The sequence below is a fragment of the Cucumis melo genome, chromosome 10 (genome assembly GCF_025177605.1).
Source record: "Cucumis melo cultivar AY chromosome 10, USDA_Cmelo_AY_1.0, whole genome shotgun sequence".
Classification (NCBI taxonomy): domain Eukaryota; kingdom Viridiplantae; phylum Streptophyta; class Magnoliopsida; order Cucurbitales; family Cucurbitaceae; genus Cucumis; species Cucumis melo.
In genome coordinates this window covers 10,588,657-10,594,656 of record NC_066866.1, presented here as the reverse complement: position 1 = coordinate 10,594,656, position 6,000 = coordinate 10,588,657, and positions in this window count along the sequence as shown.

Below are 6,000 nucleotides of genomic sequence, written 5' to 3'. Positions count from 1 at the left end.
GGAATGATTGTACTCATCAGAATCACAATGATGATCATCAGAATAGAGAAGATATGATCACCAATGACCAACCATATGTTGAAGAACAACATACTAAAGAACAACATACTGAACATTAAGAGGAAACCTAAAGGTTAACATTTCATTCATTGTTTACTGCTTTATATTGTTGAAAATTGCTACATTCTAAATAAGTAACTGTATTTTTTTTATTCTCATTTTTTTTCTCATTTTGTTTAGGCAACAACAAAAGGAATCAGGTAGTGATATTAGCATAGATGGCAGGGATGTAGACTTGCTATTGACTATAAGACATTTATCGGATAATATAAATAGTCAAAGTCATAAAGAAAAAGACCTGTCAGACATGATTACTACCCTTCCACTTATAAGCCAACCTCTTCCACTTTGTGAGATACTACCATCATCAACCAGTACTCTTAAACAACCTGTAATGGCTCCATTGGATCAAACTGTACAAATTCATGAATTGTCACCATCAATTTCAATTGTAAATGAAGAATCTCAACTGGTATGTGTACACAACAAAATGTGTAGTCCTTTAAATTAATAGTTTATTACTTGTCTAATATCATACATTACAAGAAAGACGAAAACAACAGGTTGAGATTCAAAAAAATGATGAAGCAGTTACTTTGGTTAAAAATGAACCTTTAACGAAGAAAGAAAGTTCTACAATTGATTTAGAATCTTTATTGGTATGTATATAAAAGAACTCTGAAGTACTTTTCATCAATTATTATTGTTTTTTATTTTTCTTTAGTTAATAGCATTGTGCATTATAGGAAATAAATGAACAACAAAAACCAATGAAGAGAAGAAAGCTATGTAAAATAGCAAATAAAAAGATGTCTGATCAAGATCAATAAGTTAATCCACCCACAACATCTACTGAGATCATATCAGAACCTACCATACCTGTCCCAAATGTCGAAATTAGAGATGTAGATAGATATGATCCCATGTGGAAAGTTGATCCAAAATTATGGAAGGCATACTTATCGTGGAAAAGATAAAAAAAAAAATAAACTCACGAAGAAAGGAAAGTAGTCTTCACAACTAGAAAGAAAGAACTTTTCAAAAAGCTTCAAGAAAACACATGGATACTAGAAGACGTAAGTACCCTTTCTAAATTTCATTTTATATATAAAAATACACGATCGAGTACAATATTCTTTATTTAACCAAACGATCGTTTATATATATTACACGATCACTTAGTAAGAAAAATAATATTATTTTCTAAACGATCACTTGTATTTTCTAAACGATCGCTTCCTATTCACTAAATGATCGTTTATATATATTACACGGTAGCTTAGTAAGTAAACGATCACTTGTATTTTCTAAACGATCGCTTATACTCTCTTTTCAATTCACTAAACGATCGTTTAATTTTTTTGTAGACCATGGATTTTCTATTGTCCCACTTGCAGAATAAAATGTTTCATATCAAGCAACTTTGCAAGTATACTTTTAGAGTAATAGATTCCGCGTTTATAGTAAATTGTTTTTCTTTATTTATTATTTTTTTTGTATTGAAGTTAAACTGCATAATTATATTTTGACTAAATTTTTTTACTTGTTCTTCAAGACTGGAATCAATAAACTACACTGCATAGTTTGGCAATGACTTTTTGATACTCATGTGCTGACAGCAGACAATAAAAAAGCTGAATAGACAGACACAACAACACACTTAAGTCTTTGGACAAACGAAGATTTGGAATACTATTTCAACACAGCTCTTGGCGATTTCCAAGATAAACAAGGGTGGGGAGATGTCAACTACGTGATTGGTTGCATCAACATAAGAGAACACCGGTTGGCTATTGTAACTGATATGACGAAATGCAAGATCTACGTGTTCGACTCAATGTCAAATTATGTTGAGAAGAAACTTGTGGATAAAGCTCTTGAAATGCCTACATGATGCATCCTCTCACTCGCAATTGCAATTGGAATGAACCTCCATTCAAAACGTTTCAAATATAGCCCTTGGCTAGTAGTCAGATCGAATACCACATTACAAAAAGGGTGTCCATTAGATTGTGGCATTTTCTGTTCAAAATTTATTGAATGTCTTGTAACAAATACTGACCATGATTGTCTAACTGTGGAAAACATGAAAACTGTTTAGACAACAGTATGTACTGGAACTTTGAACAGATAAATACTTTTGGTAAATAAATATATATTTGGTTCTCGTACTTTTGAGTGAATGTTTGTATTCATTTAGATAGATATCACAAAACAATTGTATAAAAATATAAAAACATTCGTGTAGAAAAATATTCATCGTGGATATATCTTTAAGCGATCGTTTAGTAAAGTCTAAACGATCTTCTTAATACACATAAAAAATATTAAGCGATCATTTATATAAACCACACTAATATCCAAAAGAATATCAAGCAATTTCCTAAACGTACATGTGAAGAATATTAAGCGATCGTTTACATGTATCACACTAATGTAAGCGATCGTGGATATATCTTTAAGCGATTGTTTAGTAAAGCCTAAACGGTCTTCTTAATACACATAAAAAATATTAAGCGATCGTTTATATAAACCACACTAATATCTAAAAGAATATTAAGTGATTTCCTAAACGTACATGTGAAGAATATTGAGCGATCATTTATATGTATCACACTAATGTAAAAGATTGTGGATATATCTTTAAGCGGTCGTTTAGTAAAGTCTAAACGATCAACTAAATACACATAAAAAATATTAAGCGATCGTTTATATATCTAATGTCTAAACGATATCAACTCTTCATCAAATTTAATATCAAATGTGTATACATAATAATGAAAGAGAGAGAGTATGCATTTTCATTAATTGTTCAAACCTTTCCTTGCTTACAAGTCCTACTATTATGTCCTTTACGATTACAATTGGAACATCTCGTTGAACTACTAAATTCGCCAACAGATGGAATTCTTTGTTTTCTTGGTCTTCCAGCCTGTCGTTTAAAGACTGGAGGTACTATTTTCATGACAGAATCTATAACTCTCCAATCAAAATGAGATCCAACAGGTTGAATGCCACCATTGTATGTTGCTGATAATGTTTCTCTATAATAAAACTCATATATATAAGAATAGGTATCTAAATTAAGCATTCGTAGAACAGCAAAAGCATGTGCACAAAAAATTTCTTCAACATCCCACTCGGCAACTACAACATCCCACGTTTAACTTCACAATAAACTGTTGATTTCCATCCGTTACTTGGTATTCAATTGTACTTATTGGATCAACCTAATACATAACACAAATAAGGACAATTAATAAAATAAGAAGAAATATATTTCAATCTCTATATACATCAGATATGTATAGATATCAATCTATCAGTACCTATCTGAGACTGAGACAGAAAAATTGCTATCTTTATCTATTGGATAGATAAAGATAGCAATCTATCTCTAACTGTTCGAGATAAAAAAAAAATCTTACCAATAATCTTCTCGACTTTTCATTTCTTAAACGTAGAATGTTTTCAGCCCAAGAAGTCAAATGACTCTTCATTGTAGAAGTAGCTTTACTTCGTTCATAAAACCACTTTTGCAGTACATCCCTAATTGAACAAAGCATCATTTCCACAGGTAGTTCTTTAAGATCTTTAAACACTGAATTTACACTTTCTGCTCAATTTGATGTCATCATTCTATACCTTCGTTTACGTGAATATGCCTGAGACCACTTCTTAAAACCAACACTACTAAGATAATCTCTAATATTTGAACAAACAGACTCAATGCATCTCATGTGGTCTCAAATTCTTCAACAGCGTAGGTATAAGCACAGCTAAAGAAATACTTATCAATTAGTGGATCCTTAAAATGGAGTTTGAAGTTACTTAAAAGATGTTTTGTGCACACACAATACTCAACATCAGGAACACTCTTAAAACTCCTTTGAGGATGCTAAGATGCCTATCAGAAACAATGACTAAATTAGTCCGCTCTGAAAAACTACCTCGTATCTTCTCAAAAAACCATGTCCATGATACATCATTTTTAAAATCTACAATGGCAAAAGCAAGAGGGAAGATTTTATTGTTACCATCTTATGATGAGGTTGTTAATAGGATATCACCAAACTTACACTTAAAAAATGTCTCATCAACAGAAATAATAGGTCTACAATATGTCCCATCACTTAAAAAATGTCCCTTAATTGATGCACCAAAAGCCATAAAGCAAAACTTGAAATGACCACTATCATCCATTTCTAAAGCAGTACATGTACCTCTAATAATTTCAAACACATTTCTATTAGCACAAACAAAAAAGAACAAAAAGAATATGAAAGATGTTAATATTGGTCTTTCTAGATAGACTGTGGTATTAGGCTATCCATATCTATTTGCAAATCAATTTAAATTTGATATATAAAACTGATCATACCTGGGTTAGATTCAACCAATTTATCAAAGAATCTTAGAATCAAGGCATACGATTCAACTATGTCACCATGTAATATCTTTACCATATGTTCTTTTGCCCTCCAATCTTTTGGTAACTTATACGAGCCTTATGCACAATCTCTTTTTAGGAATGAAACGATCAGTAGACATGAATCTAAAATCATCTACCAAACAATTGTCAATTGCTGTTGAAGAAGCTTGCATGTGAGAACTTTGGGCAGTACTCAATGAACAATCATGGTCATAAGTGTATTTTCGTAGCATCCACAAATCACTCTTCTTATAACGAGATGCCTTTACATACCATTTGCAGCCTTCTTGCAGACATCTAAATTCAAGAGACCTCAAATTTGATATTGTAGTCCTAAATTGAAAGTTGTTATTCACTATTATTATACAAAAACACTTTGAAAGCACTTCTTTACTTTCAAATAATTGTTTTTCCTTCAAATCAGAATAATAAGAGATGTCTCTTATAACTTCATCATTTGAAACAGAAAAAGAAAAACCTATATTCAGTGACATATCAACATTTTCCCGTATACTACTAGATGAAGAAGACGTTCCTAAATAATTAACACTTACATGGGCAACTAATTGATGTATACTAGTTCCATCTTTAGCAAAAGCTAAATACCGCAACATCATTGTCCTTCTTTATCGGCACCACAATTTGAACATTACTTTTACCAAAATCAAGTAAAACAGATAATTCTATTGATTCATCCAATTCAAATGGTTCACATGTCAAAGCAACCAAAGAATTAAAGCTAACTCGCATATCTACCAAAATTCCGGACACTGAGTAATTCTCATAAACATTGCAATCATTCCATTAACCTCCATAAAAAACAATAATAGGAATAGACATTCTAATCTGGAAAAGAAGAAAATATAATTAAGTATTTAAATGTAATAAGAGAATACTAAACAATCGTGCAAAGAAGTTAATAAATACTAAACGATCGTTTAACATCAATACACGATCGTATATAATAAATTAAATCATCGTATACAATAAGCTATATACGATCGTTTAAAGACACTGATCGTTTATATCATCATACAAAATATTGAAAATTTTCGTGTTCATAAAGATGAACGATCGTGCTCATATATCAAAACGATCGTTTGTATATTGTTAAACGATCATGTTGATAGAGGTAAACGATCAAGTAATTCAAAGAAAATTATCCTGAAACACTACAAACTATCAATTTTCATAATGAAATAAACAATTCTTACAGTAATTCTTAAAAGTTCAAAACGAAAAAAAAAAACCTTAAATTCTTACAAACAATAAAAAAACTCAAACTACATTCATACTGAAATATAAATTCTTAAATCAACGTAAACAATAATCAAAATCTTCAACGATCTTCATAAGCAAATACATGTCTTACAGTAATACCTACATGTTCTAAACATTTTATCTTCACGCCGAAATATATAATTTTGAATGAAATTTTATAATCAACTAAATAGTTCAAAGAAAAAACAATATTTACAATACTCACCGAAACCAAAATAACTGAGACG